Here is a 15,360-nt window from a genome sequence, read left to right on the forward strand (position 1 = left end):
ATTCAATCCCCTATGATGAAAAGGACATCTTTTTTGGGTGTTAGTGCTAGAAGGTCTTGTATCAGCTTTTTGAGCATTACTGGTTGGGGCATAGAGTTGGATTATTGTGATACTGAATGGTTTGCCTTGGAAATGAACAGAGATCTATACAGTCAGCAAAAACAAGACAGGGAGCTGACTGTGTCTCAGATCATGAACTTCTTACTGCCAAATTCAGATTTAAACTGAAAAAAGTAGGGAAAACCACTAGACCATTCAGGTATGACCTAAATCAAATCCCTTATGATTATATAGTAGAAATGACAAAAGATTCAAGGGATTAGATCTGATAGACAGAGTGCCTAAAGAACTATGGATGGAAGTTTGTGATCTTGTACAGGAGGCAGTGATCAAGACCATCCCCAAGAAAAAGAATTGCAAAAAGGCAAAATGGTTGTCTGAGAAGGCCTTACAAATGGCTGAGAAAAGAAGAGAAGCTAAAGGCAGACAAGCAAAGGAAAGATACCCATTTGAATGCAGAATTCTAAAGATCGGCAAGGAAAGATAAGAAAGCCTTCCTCAGTGATCAATGCAAAGAAATAGAGGAAAACAATAGAATAGGAAAGACTAGAGATCTCTTCAAGAAAATTAGAGATACCAAGAGGACATTTCATGCAAAAATGGGCACAATAAAGGACAGAAATTGTATGGACCTAACAGATACAGAAGATATTAAGAAGAGGTGGCAAGAATACACAGAAGAACTGTACAAAAAGGGTCTTCATGACCCAGATAATGACAATGAAGTGATTACTCACCTAGAGCCAGACAGGCTGGAGTGCAAAGTCAAGTGAGCCTTAGGAAACATCACTATGAACAAAACTAGTGGAGGTGATGGAATTCCAGTTGAGTTATTTCAAATCCTGAAAGATGATGCTGTGAAAGTGCTGCACTCAATATGCCAGCAAATCTGGAAAACTCAGCAATGGCCACAGGACTGGAAAGGGTCAGTTTTCATTCCAATCCCAAAGAAGGGCAATGCCAAAGAATGCTCAAACCACTGCACAACTGCACTCATCTCACACAATTGCAAAGTAATGCTCAAAATTCTCCAAGCCAGGCTTCAACAGTACATGAACCATGAACTTCCAGATGTTCAAGCTGGATTTAGAAAAGGCAGAGGAATCAGAGATCAAATTATCAACATCTGCAGAATCATAGAAAAAGCAAGAGAATTTCAGAAAAACATCTACTTCTGCCTTATTGGCTACGCAAAAGCTTTTGACTGTGTAGATCACAACAAACTGGAAAATTCTTAAAGAGAAGGGAATACCAGACCACCTGACCTGCTTTTTGAGAAATCTGTATGCAGGTCAGGAAACAACAGTTAGAACTGGACATGGCACAACAGACTGGTTCCAAATAGGAAAAGGAGTACATCAAGGCTGTATACTGTCACTCTGCTTATTTAACTTATATGCAGAGTATATCATGAGAAATTCTGGGCTGGATGAAGCACAAGCTGGAATCAAGATCGCTGGGAAAAATATCAATAACCTCAGATATGCAGATGACACCAACGTTATGGCCGAAAGCGAAGAACTAAAGAGCCACTTGATGAAAGTGAAAGAGAAGAGTAAAAAAGTTGGCTTAAAGCTCAACATTCAGAAAACTAAGATCATGGCATCTGATCCCATCACTTCATGGCAAATAGATGGGAAAATGGTGGAAACAGTGGCAGACTTTATTTTTGGGGGCTCCAAAATCACTGCAGGTGGTGACTGCAGCCATGAAATTAAAGACGCTTGCTCCTTGGAAGAAAAACTTATGACCAACCTAGACAGAATATTAAAAAGCAGAGACATTACTTTGCCGACAAAGATCTATCTAGTCACATCTATGGTTTTTCAAGTAGTCATGTATGGATGTGAGAGTTGGACTGTGAAGAAAGCTGAGCGCTGAAGAATTGATGCTTTTGAACTGTGGTGTTGGAGAAGACTCTTGAGAGTCCCTTGGATTGCAAGGAGATCCAACCAGTCCATCCTAAAGGAGATCAGTCCTGGGTGTTCACTGGAAGGACTGATGCTAAAGCTGAAACTCCAATACTTTGGCCACCTGATGGGAAGAACTGACTCCTTGGAAAAGACACTGACGCTGGGAAAGACTGAAGGCGGGAGAAGAAGGGGATGACAGAGGATGAGATGGTTGGATGGCATCAATGACTCGATGGACATGAGTTTGGGCAAGATTCAGGAGTTGGTTATGGACAGGGAAGCCTGGCGTGCTGCAGTCCATGGGGTTGCAAAGTGTCGGACATGACTGAATAACTGAACTGAACTGAAGTACCCCTAAGTTCCGAAGTGACGTACCAGGTTACTTTTGTAGGACTAGTTAAAAAAAAGGTGTGGCCATCCTTAGGCCAATCCCTACCTTAAAAGAATCAGTGGGTGGAGGCGGGGGTTGAGAGACACTTTATTTGGACTTATTTGAGTTCTGTGGCATTTTCCGACCTTCCTCTGTGATGCCACTCTCCCTCGTCCATCTTTTGCCTTGTCTCAAACTGAATAAGCTCCAAAACCACAAAATCCTATTTGCAGAACTTGCAAATTAAGACAGCTTCCTGCTGTAAGAATTGAATGCTGTGATTTTGTCCCCAACAGGCAGTCCTGGAGATTCTGCTCATTCCTGGTTCAGCTCCCTGATACAGAGGAGGAGACTGCCTGATGCTGAGTACTTCTAATATTATTTCTTCCTGCATCAGACATGTGCTCTTTAATCCTGGCAAAAAAGCAAATGTTCATTTTATATTTAGATAAGGATGGCCAAGTGACTTGCTTAAGGCAATGACTTAGCTTTCTTATCTTTCAGTACATCTCTATCCTCATTATTTCTCTGTAATCCTCTTATCACTATGTCCAGTCTTTCCAGCTTCTCACCTGGAATCGCTCCTGCCTGCTGACATGCCAAGAAATAATGGAGAATGTGGATCATAAAATTGCACCTCTTCCTTCAACATAATCTAGCATGGTGCCTACTATTTCCTATTAAACCTGGGTGTTTTCAAACTTTTGGAATCCTTCTGTTTGGGTAATAACTAACTGGTGGTAATTTAAGAGGTGATTTCTGTCTTGACGAAAGGGAGGCAGCATTCACAAGGAGTAGAGAGTACAGTGCTTTCTTGCACAGATCAAATTCTATAGGATTTGTGAACAGTGGAATGCATTCTAATTCATTTAAAAACATTTGAGAACTTCCCTGGTGATACAGTGGGTAAGAATCTGCCTGTCAATGCAGGGGACATGGGTTCAGTCCCTGGTCCGGGAAGATTCCAAATGCCTCAGAGCAATTAAGACTGCACCACAACTACTGAGCCTGTGTGCCCTAGAGCCTGAACTCTGCAACAAGAGAAGCGACCGCAAGAGAAGCCCACATTCCACGACGAAGAGCAGCCCCGACTCGCCGCAACTAGAGAAAGCCCACAAGCAGCAAGCAAGACTCCGTGCAGCCAAAAATTAAATAAATAAATAAAATTATTTAAAAAATGAAAACATTTGAAAGGAGAACAATTAAACTCATTGCCTTAAATTTTGTCTAGAGTAAGGCAACAAATAAACAGATTTAAAGAAACAAACAAAAATCTAAGTGAACTGAAACTTTGGGGTTAAATTTATTTCCTAGATACCTGACTTGTATCTTCATCTGTGAAGCTACAAGTTATATGGCATTAGTGGATTATTTCCTGAGATTTCTTTTGACAGTGTTACTAGTCAATCTTTAAAAAAGCATGTTTAATAGTTTGAATATGTATATTCTCCTCATGTGGAGATCTCTCTGATAAATTTAAAAAATTAAAATTTGGGAAAAGATCTCTTTTCTTCTAAAATATTAAAAGTTTTGCTCTTGTCAGTTAAGCCCCGCAAATTTTATCATAGAATTCAGCTGTCTTGGTCCATTTGGGCTGCTATAACATATATGTGTTGTTGTGTCCAGCTGTTCAGCTGTGTTTGACTCTTTGCAACCCCATGGACTATAGCCACCAGGCTCCTCTGTCCATGGAATTTTCCGGGCAAGAATACTGGAGCAGGTTGCCATTTCCTATTCCAGGGAATCTTCCTCACCCAGGGATCTAGCCTGAGTCTCTTATGTCTCCCACCGTGACAGGCAGATTCTTTATCACTGAGCCACCTGGGAACCCCTATAACAAATATACTATACATACATACATACACACACACACACACACATATATATACACATATGACAAAATATCACAGATGGCTTAAACAGCAGACATTCATTTCTCACAGTCTGGAGCATGGGAAGTCTAAGGTCGAGGCACTGGCAGATTTGTTATCTGGTGAGAGTTGTCTTCCTGGTTCATAGACAGCCACCCTCTCACTGTATTGTCACATGTGGAAGGGGTAAGGCAGCTCTATGTGGTCTCTTTTATAAGGGCACTAATCACTTTCATGAGGGCTGCACCCTCTTGGGCTAGTCAATTACTAAGGCCCTCTTACTAGCATCACTTTGGGGGTTAGGTTTCAACATATGGATTATGCAGGGACACAAACACTCTGGCTATAGCAACAGCCTAGAAAATTCTCAAAGCAAGGGTTACCAGCTGCTTATCTCTTCCACAGATGACATTCCCATGAACACCTGATTGTGAATAACCAGATTTTTTTTTCTAGTGAATGTACCAGGATGAATGATCTACAAAATGTATGCAGAAATAAATAAGGAAATTAATCTGCCTTGTACATTTATTTGATAGAACCAATTTATTCTAATTTTAGAATAGCTAGGTAAAACAGTCCTTATATACTAGAAACAGTTACAGTAGAAATTTCTGATATATGACTATAACATGTATCAGCAACAAATAGAAAGACATGATAGAAGTTATAGATACTTTCAATCAGCTATAATGCATAAAAGATCTGAAAATTTGAGAATTATTAGCTTTTTACTTTGTGATCCTCTTGAGTTGTGGGTTGTAGTTCTCACTGAGAAATGAGGATGTTTCAAACTTCCTGGTTTGAAACAATTAGGTTTCAGGGCTTTTTTTTTTTTCTAATGGGAGAAGTTATTGAAAACTCAATAGAAAGTTTTTAAATTGTAAAAGAAATTTATTGGCTCTTGTCACTGGAAATACAGAGGTCAAACAAACTTCAGAATTGGTAGTTGCAACAACCAAGTTGTTGAGAATCAACTTTTCTAACTCTCTGCTATCCTCAGGTTGGTTTCCCTCATGACGTTAGGGTGGCTCTTGGTAGTATTTACGGTGTTGTAGGTTTTTTTATCCATACTCAGCAGGGCCCTTTTGCCTCAGTATTCCAACATTTCTGAAATTCATTCTAATTAGGTTGCTTCAGTCACATGAGCCAGTGACTCTAGTCGGGCTGATTGTGTTAACACAATCCAGAGCTCACCTCAGAACTGAGGTCCAGCCAAAAGAAAGGAAGCAGCCTTCCTCCGGGTCAACTGGCAGTCTGGGAAGGGTCATCGCCCACATGAAAATGTGGATACCTGAGGAGTGATGTCTACTGGGCAGACAATCAACTGTTTTCACCATGCTCAGAAAGGGTCTTTCTGGGCACACCACCAAGAAAGGGCCCAGGGAGAGTGCAAATCTATTGAGTGCCTACTATGTGCTGGGCACATTACCAGTATTATTGCATTTGAATTTTACTATAGCCCTGTGAGGTGGTGTCATTACACTTCCATTTCACATTTGAAGCAATTGAAGCTCAAAGAGAGATGAAAAAGTTGATGAAGCCAGATTTGTACATTTCCTCTAAAACTAGCCCCCTGCTCAAGCCAAATGAAGCAGAATATGTTTTCCCCTTCCTTTTCATCTATATTTGTATATTTTAAAACATGTGTTACAGTTCAAGGAACTTTTGTTTTTTATTATTTATTTATTTTGACCACACGACATGGCATGTGGGATCTTAGTTCCCAGACCAGGAATTGAACCTGTGCCCCTGCACTGGAAGCAGAGTCTTAACCACTAGACCACATGGGAAGTCCCCTATATTTGTATATTTTATTCCCACTCTTTTGATTATGCTATTTGAAGCATGTAGAAGCTTAAAGTATCTCTGTCAACTGAGGAAAAAGCCTTTAGGCATATCAAAAGGAAATGCAAAACAAATAAAGAATAGTTTTCTAAATGTTCACTGAGATATTAAAAAATAAATTTAACAAAAATCCACCCATTCTACATGGTGCCTAATATTTCTATATCCATTATCAGTGGTTATTTTTATACTTGGGAGTATCTGTCATTGCCTTGTAGATTACCTGACTCAAGTCTCAGATTCCTGATCTTTTAAATTGTGTGACTGTCAACGTCATCAGTCAGATGTGGAAAGCTGACATTAGCTTCTTATTCTATTATCCTATCTGGAGCTTTTATTTATACAACTGTCTGTGTATCAGCTTCTTGGGACAGGCTTTAAACTTTACTTTAAAAGGAATTTTATCTTCTGGAGGAAAGAATAAAGCAAGCCAACTTGGCAGAGGATTGATAAGAGTAAAAAATGTTTACCCTAATGAGATTTTCTACTGGCAAATCCAGTTTCATGCTGCAACAGGAGGCAATCTTTATTGCTTCTTTAAAAGTGTAGAGCTGGATTTACTTCCTGATTCTACCATGGGAGACGTCTGGAAGGAGATGCTGTCTTAATGATATTAAAACCTCTATGCCTACAGCAGATGCAACTCACTGGCAGCCCCAAATCCATTTTGGCTCTGTAGTGCTTATCTATATTTGTCAGGTATCTGGTAATTAAACAAAAGGCGACTTTTAAACTTGACATGGAGCGGAATGATTTTCTCAGCTTTTCAGTGAACTACCTGGTAAAAAGAGGAGCTACTCACTCTGTGAATATTTCCAAATGAGGCACCTGCTGTTCTCTATGTTCGAATGTAAGCCAGGCCCGGAAGTAGCTGGGCAACATTCACTGCAAGAGCCATTGCAGAGGAGGCTGGCTTGTCCCCAGGCACGCCCACTTCTCTTCCTTGTACCTACTTCACTTTTCTACATTTGTTCGCTTGTCTAGGACCCTTAATCTCTCTTTTTAGGTGGCCTTTCTTTCCCATTTCTGAGTTTCTCCACCTCCCACTCAAAGATGGCTGTTTCCCCTTATTTTCTTCACTAGAACTATTTCATAGATGGTGCTTCTTAAATATTCTGACCACATGACCCACTAAGGTGGGCACAGAAGCAAACACTATTAGAAGGCCTTGGCTTTAGCACAGAAATTTATGCAAATCTCTATTCTATACCATAGTAAAACATTCACTTTAAAGCAATATGTTCTTATTTATAAATCTTTGACTTTATAAAACTTTATCATGGAAGGAAAAGGTCTCAAGTCTACTCTGGCTTTTGTCCAGCTCCTCTCAGCCACCCAAAGCCACCTCATCCATGTCCAGCATACTTCCTGTGCCTCAGAGGAAAGGCATGCCTGCCTGTGAGGCAAAGAGCAATGAGAGGGAGTCAGTGACTGAAAAGGTGGAATGAATTGTCCCACTTGGGGACTCGTCTTTAGACACACAGCCCTAGTTTGACCTAATCCTTTATGCCCTGAACTTTTATATATTTCTATGCCATGTTTTATGAGGCTCCCTCACATAGATATACAGATCTTCAGTCTTCTGGAGTAATAATGATAATTGTTTACACTAATTTAGCACATATAATGTACTTGGCCTATTCTAAACACTTTATGTATATTAACTCATTTTATTGGCACTACAGTCTTAGAGTGTAGGTCTGTTGTTCTTATTATCTTGTTTTGCATGTGAAGAAACTGAGGCACAATAAAGGGAGTAAATCACTCAAGATCACCCAGCTAATGTGTGTACTGGGGCCAGGATTTGAAAGTAAGCAGTCTGGCTCCTGTCTGCTTTTAACCACAAATAACACTTCCGCAAGTTATAAATGACAGACTTGTGTCCAGCAAAGAGAACACAGAGGCCCTGATAGAGCATTATGGTTACATTTAAGGAGTGAAATGTTGATTGCAGAGCTCTTTTGGGAACCACAAGAATCCTTCTCTGTTTCCCGAGAGCAGCGTGTTATATAGGGGCTGCCCAGTGTGCGTGTGACCACATAGTGCTTCTCTGGGACATGGCAACACTCCCTGTTTGGCCTTCACTGCCATGTAACGTGTATACATGAACCTCTTTCATTGCAGGAAAAGTTGAAAGACAGACAGACTTGACAGAATTGCTGTCTATGACACACGGCAGGAAAAGGTAAGTGCCAGAGACAGAGGCATCATGCTGTACAAGTGAGCAAGAGCTATTAATCCCACCATGGCTTCCACGGCTTCTGGTTTTTAAACAAAGAGCAATGTTTTGCAAAAAATAATTTACTGTGCTTCTCAATCAATTAAAAATACATGGTTAATATATAAAATAAGTACCTGTACTACCAAGCTCATATATTATAAAATATATATAATGGTATCCACATCTTGGCTTCAATATACTATTCTCCACTGAAAGAAACCAAGACTCCTTAGAGAAATGGCTGATTACAGGGCTGGGGAAAGCACAGGTGAGCTTGGAACACTTTGTGCTGGGAAGCCAAAAAAGTCCTTAAAAAAAGATGCAGACATGTCAAAAAAACACAAAAGACCTGTCAAAGATCCTTCAAATGGCCATATTTGGGATAATTGCAGCAACAAATTAATGATGGTAATGAATCATAAATTAAAGAAAAAATCGTCCATGAGTTCATACTGATAAAAATAACTGAATAAAATTATTCAATAATTGAATAATAGAGGAGAAGGGGAAGCTCTTCCTTGCAGTAGAATGCCAACTAAAAAATTTAGAACGTATGATGGAAATAGAAAAATCACCCTTTAGCCAACACCACAGTACTAGTTCAGACATCAGTGAAGAGTACTAAAATCAAGTAGGCAAAACTGTGATGAGAAACAAGATATTTGCATAGCTTCAAAGTGTCTCTCTCATTGGGCATATAAATATAAACACACACACACACACAAACACATACACCTAATATATACTAAAGGAAAAGGTACAACCTAGGAGAAACCTGGTAAGTATCACCTTAACCAAGAGAGTAAAGCATCATCAGGAATGGGAAGGTGTGACAGTATGTACCCCCTGCTATATTACATAGCATCATTTCTGTGGTACTCTTGCCAAAAATGCCTAACCTGAATTTAATCACTAGTGGACAAACTCCAGTCATGGGACATTCTGAAAAATAACTGGCTAATAGTCTTCTAAAGTGTCAGTATTACAAAAGACAGAGTGAGGAACTGATGCAGCTTAAAGGAGACCAAAGACACATTACAATGAACAGCAACATGTAAATTTTGAGTTGATTTGGACCAGAAAAGAGTATTAGTGGGGCTGTTAGAGAAATATGAATATGATCCATAGATTAAACAATATTATTGTATCAATGTTAATTTCCAGATTTTTATACTTACACAACGGTTATATAGAGCTTCCCTGGTGACTCAGATGGTAAAGAATCTGCCTGCAATGCAGAAGACCTGGATTCAATCCCTGGGTTGGGAAGAGCTCCCTGAGAAGGAAATAGCAACCCACTCCAGTATTCTTGCCTGGGAAATCCCATGGACACAGAAGCCTCTTGGGCTACAGTCCATGAAATCACAAAGAGTCAGGCATGACTAAGTTATTAACACAGCGGTTATATAAAATGCTAACACTTAAAGACAGTTAGAACTGGACATGGAACAACAGACTGGTTCCAAATAGGAAAAGGGGTACGTCAAGGCTGTATATTGTCATCCTGCTTATTTAACTTATATACAGAGTACATCATGAGAAATGCTGGGCTAGATGAAGCACAAGCTGGAGTCAAGATTTCTGGGAGAAATATCAATAATCTCGGATATGCAGATGACACCACCCTTATGGCAGAAAGCAAAGAAGAACCAAAGAGCCTCTTGATGAAAGTGAAAAAGGAGAGTGAAAAAGTTGGCTTAAAGCTCAACATTCAGAAAACTAAGATCATGGCATCGGGTCCCATCGCTTCATGGCAAATAGATGGGGAAACAGTGGAAACAGTGGCTAACTTTATTTTTTTGGGCTCCAAAATCACTGCAGATGGTGACTGCAGCCATGAAATTAAAAGATGCTTGTTCCTTCAAAGAATACTTATGACCAACCTGCTGCTGCTGCTAAGTCACTTCAGTCGTGTCCAACTCTGTGTGATCCCATAGACGGCAGCCCACCAGGCTCCCCCGTCCCTGGGATTCTCCAGGCAAGAACACTGGAGTGGGTTGCCATTTCCTTCTCCAATGCAGGAAAGTGAAAAGTGAAAGTGAAGTCACTCAGTCGTGTCTGACTCTTAGCGACCCCCTGGACTGCAGCCTGCCAGGATCCTCCATCCATGGGATTTTCCAGGCAAGAGTACTGGAGTGGGGTGCCATTGCCTTCTCTGACCTAGACAGCATATTAAAAAGCAGAGACATTACTTTGCCAATAAAGGTCCGTCTAGTCAAGGCTATGGTTTTCCCAGTAGTCATGTATGAATGTGACAGTTGGACTATAAAGAAAGCTGAGCGCTGAAGAATTGATGCTTTTGAACTGTGGTGTTGAAGACTCTTGAGAGTCCAACCAGTCCATCCTAAAGGAGATCAGTCCTGAGTGTTCATTGGAAGGACTGATGTTGAAGCTGAAACTCCATTACTTTGGCCACCTGATGCGAAGAGCTGACTCATTGAAAAAGACCCTGATGCTGGGAAAGATTGAGGGCAGGAGGAGAAGGGGATGACAGAGGATGAGATGGTTGGATGGCATCACCGACTCGATGGACATGAGTTTGGGTCAACTCCAGGAGTTGGTGATGGACAGGGAGGCCTAGCGTGCTACAGTCCATGGGGTTGCACAGAGTTGGACAGAACTGAGCAACTGAACTGAAACTGAAAACACTTAAGGAATCTGAGTATGGGGTAGATAGGAATCTTTTATATATTTTTACTGCTTTTTAATGTCTGAAATTAAACCAGTGGATAGCTTAAAAACAGAAAAAATAAAATATACACAATAAATAGAAACTTTAAAAATAATGATATATAAAATAAATGGAAATTATGTTTTCTTTTCATCTTACAATGGGTTATCTGGCACAGCCTGCTTTGGAGGCCACCAAGGGAAGGAGTCTGGCATGGCTCATTTAGGAAGTGATGAGTGGGTCTCTGGTGCTGGCATATTTCTGGAGGGATGTGATGAGAAATGGGTTGGCTTCTCATCATGGAATCTGGGTAGGAAAATTGGCACTGAATGTGTATTTCTAACCTCCCAGCACTGTGCCTGGACTTGACAGCCACAGTATCATAGTTAATATTGACAACTCAATACCACTGGCATTTTTATCTCACTTCCGTGTATGTGTGTGGGTATTGTTTTAATCTCTAGCTTTATCAAAGTAACACATACAGAATGTTTAAAGAGTCGATGCCAAAAGGCTCATAAACAAAGCAGCATTCTTTCAACTGTGCCTGCACCCCAGAGGAGAAAACCACGTCCAGCATATATGCAGCTGTTTATTCTGATATTAATCTCTATGTTTCTCAACAATATCTACACAGTACTCTCTTGGCCCAGCTTTTTAAAGACATTATCCACTGACTTCTTGTGGAGGTGAGAGTTTCAGCTCCTACCATACACCTGTCTATCCTATCTTCCCAATATATTCACATCTCAGTTTAGGGTTCAGGTCATGGATTCTCTGTGTTCATTTCAATGCCTGATGCTTAATGTCCACTGCTGAGCAGAGTAGTTTACAATGATTACACTTCCTGTCTTCTATACCTTTTCATTTTCCTTTAGTTGACAATTACTTCAATATACTTCCCGTAGTTTGTGCAAGTATCATGGCAACCCACTCCAGTATTCTTGCCTGGAGAATTTCGTAGACAGAGGAGCCTGGCGGGCTATGGTCCATGGGGTTGCAAAGAGTTAGACATCACTGAGCAACTAACACTTTCTCTAAAGATACAGCTTTCTGTTTTGGTTAAGTCTGTGGGAAATTCAGTTTCCTGTTTTTCCTGGCAACATCCCATCTAAGGCCCTCATCCTTCCACTAAAGCCTGCGCTGGTGTGCTCTGTGCCTGCCGCACATCACCTCTAGCTATGTTTCATATGTTTCATCCTGAAAATTCCCTTTTTCACTTGAATGAGTTGGATCCACGGCTTCCTCTTCGTTGCTATCTTTCTCCTCTTTTTTTTTTTTTTTTTTAATGGTGGAGCCCATTTTCCAGTAGCTTTTGAGGAATTATGTTTGGGAGATAACAAAGTCAAAAAGCTATTTTTTTCCTCACTCCTGGTTGACAGTTTGCCTTCCATTTTTTTTGCTTAGAACTTTGAAACCTTGTTGCATGATGTTTTGGATCTCAATTTTGCTGTTGAGAAGCCCTGCTGCTGCTGCTAAGTCCCTTCAGTCGTGTCCGACTCTGTGTGACCCTATAGACAGCAGCCCAACAGGCTCCTCCATCCCTGGGATTCTCCAGGCAAGAATACTGGAGTGAGAACCCTTACACAATCCTTATTCTCAATCCTTTCTGTGTACATGCTATGAATGCTATGGACTATTTTAGGATGTTTTTTCCTTATCTTTTCACTTGTGAAATTTCATTATAACAGTACTTTGTGTGGGACTTGATCTATTTATTATCCTGGGTACTTGGTGGGCACTATTGATCTAGAAATTCATGTTCTTTAAATTTGGAAGTTGTCTTTTTTTTTTTTTTTTTTTCCTTTTGATAACTACCTTACTTCCGTTTAGGGATTCCCTGGTGGCTCAGACGGTAAAGAGTCTGCCTGCAAGGAGGGAGACCCGAGTTTGATTCCTGAGTTGGGAAGATCCCCTGGAGAAGGAAAGGGCAACCCACTCCACTATTCTTGCCTGGAAAACTCCATGGCCAGAGAAGCCTTGTGGGCTACAGTCCATGGGGTAGCAAAGAGTCAGACATGACTGAGCAACTTCACTTTCACTTTCTCTTCCATTTTATCTATTTTCTCTCTAAAGATCTTTTAGTTAAATAAATGTTGGACTTCCTGGATATAATAATAATAATAATATTATTATTATTATTTGGCTATACAGCTTGTGGGATCTTACTTCCCCAACCAGGGATTGAACCTGGGCCCTCTGCAGTGAAAGCCCAGAATCCTAACCACTGGACCACCAGGGAATACCCAAGAATCTTAATTTTCTTATCTTTTCACTTCTATTATCCATTTTTTCCCCTACTGTCTGGAGTATTTCCTCAAATTTAATGTCCACATCTTTATTGACTTTTTAAAAAATTAGCTATTACATTTTTAATATCTAAGATGTTTCCTACTTCTGTTGTTTTTGTTCTCTTTGATCCTGTTCTTGTTTAATTGATATAATATCTTCTCTTGTCTCACCAAGTATATTAATTATAGTTTCTTTGAACATTTATATATCTCTCTGCATTACTCTGTTTTCTTTTCTTCTATTTACTTGAGCTCTTTTTTTTTTTCTCCTTCACATCAGCAGGTTTCTTTGAATGTCAGGTGATTCTTGGACTTCTGTTCACATTTAAGAGTAAAGCACTAAAATTGTGTGTGGATAGCATTTGTCACTGTGGGAGCAATTAAGGCACCTGCTGCTTTTTCCCAATGGGATTTTCTTCCACAAAAATGTCAAGATCTTTAAGATATTTTTTCTGGCATAGTTAATTTTCTCCAGAATAATATTCCATTATTTTCTGTTTGGAAAAGTGTATCTTGGTTGTTAGCGACCTGGAGGTAAATGAGAGGAGAGGTCTAGGGATCTCAAAATTTATAATTTTTTTTTCAGCCTGGCTTCACCTTCCTCTGTGTCTGGTACCCCTCAGACTACAGCATCTTAACTCAGTTTCTTGATGTAATGTATCTCTTGCCTCCTTCATTGGAGGGGAAAGGCAGGACCCTGCCTCCAGACCTGGAGACCTAGAGCTCTAATGGTTCTATACAGTTTTTTGAACAACTGCCTTGTTTCTAGTTCACACCTAACTTTAATCTTCAGAGGCATTTGTGCCTCTAATGCTTTAACCATTCTGAGGTTTTCTGAGGTTGTGCCATACAAATTAACTTGCTTCTTACCTACAGGTACACTTTGAATAAATCTTTCCTCAGTTTTACTAAGTCATTTACAATTCCTCCATCTCTATTCCATTTTCATAAATATTGGTCCAGGTTTCCAGTTGTCTGCTACTTTCATCATAAAGAAAGTTTCTATTTCTGCTCCTTGTATGTTATTTCAGTTCAGTTCAGTAGTTCAGTTGTGTCTGACTCTTTGCAAACCTATGGACTGCAGCACGCCAGGCCTCCCTGTCCATCACCAACTCCTGGAATTTACTCAAACTCATGTCCATTGAGTTGGTGATGCTATCCAACCATCTCATCCTCTGTCAACCCCTTCTCTTCCCACCGTCAATCTTTCCCAGCATCAGGGTCTTTTCCAATGAGTCGGTTCTTCCCATCAGGTGGTCAAAGTATCAGAGTTTCAGCTTGAGCATCAGTCCTAATGAACATTCAGGACTGATTTCCTTTAGGATTGACTGGTTTGATCTCCTTGCAGTCCAAGGGACTCTCAAGAGTCTTCTAACACCACAGTTCAAAAGCATCAATTCTTTAGCACTCAGCTTTATACTGCAACTCTCAAATCCATACATGACTACTGAAAAAACTATAGCTTTGACTAGACGGACCTTTGTTGATAAAGTAATGTCTCTGCTTTTTAATATGCTGTGTAGGTTGGTCATAGCTTTTCTTTGAAGGAGCAAGCGTCTTTAATTTCATGGCTGCAGTCACCATCTGCAGTGATTTTGGAGTCCCCAAAATTAAGTCTTTCACTGATTCCATTGTTTCCCCATCTACTTGCCATGAAGTGATGGAACCGGATGCCATGATCTTAGTTTTCTGAATGCTGAGCTTTAAGCCAACTTTTTCACTCTTCTCTTTCACTTTCATCAAGGGGTTCTTTAATTCTTCCTTGTTTACTGCCATAAGGGTGGTGTCATCTGCATATCTGACATTACTGATTTTTCTCCCAGAAATCTTGATTCCAGCTTATGCTTCATCCAGCCCGGCATTTCTCATGATATACTCTGCATATATGTTAAATTAGCAGGGTGACAGTATATAGCCTTGAGGTACTCCTTTCCCAATTTGGAACCAGCCTATTGTTCTATGCCTGGTTCTAACTGTAGCTTCCTGACCTGCATACAGATTTCTCAGGAAGCAGGTCAGATGGTCTGGTATTCCCATCTCTTGAAGAATTTTCCACAGTTTGTTGTGATCCACACAGTCAAAGGCTTTGGCATAGTGAATAAAGCAGAAGTAGAT

At 40.2% G+C, this 15,360-nt stretch overlaps 1 protein-coding gene and 1 non-coding gene across 3 annotated transcripts in view; both read right to left on the reverse strand.

The window, feature by feature from the left end:
* Positions 1-15,360, reverse strand: part of KCNAB1 (potassium voltage-gated channel subfamily A member regulatory beta subunit 1) — a 450,729-nt gene that overhangs the window by 34,885 nt on the left and 400,484 nt on the right. The gene's annotated exons all lie outside the window — the stretch shown is intronic.
* On the reverse strand, positions 13,124-13,196 carry TRNAE-UUC. Its single transcript has one exon. It is a non-coding gene; the product is annotated as a tRNA-Glu (tRNA).

This window comes from Bos indicus x Bos taurus, chromosome 1 (genome assembly GCF_003369695.1).
Source record: "Bos indicus x Bos taurus breed Angus x Brahman F1 hybrid chromosome 1, Bos_hybrid_MaternalHap_v2.0, whole genome shotgun sequence".
In the NCBI taxonomy this organism is placed as follows: domain Eukaryota; kingdom Metazoa; phylum Chordata; class Mammalia; order Artiodactyla; family Bovidae; genus Bos; species Bos indicus x Bos taurus.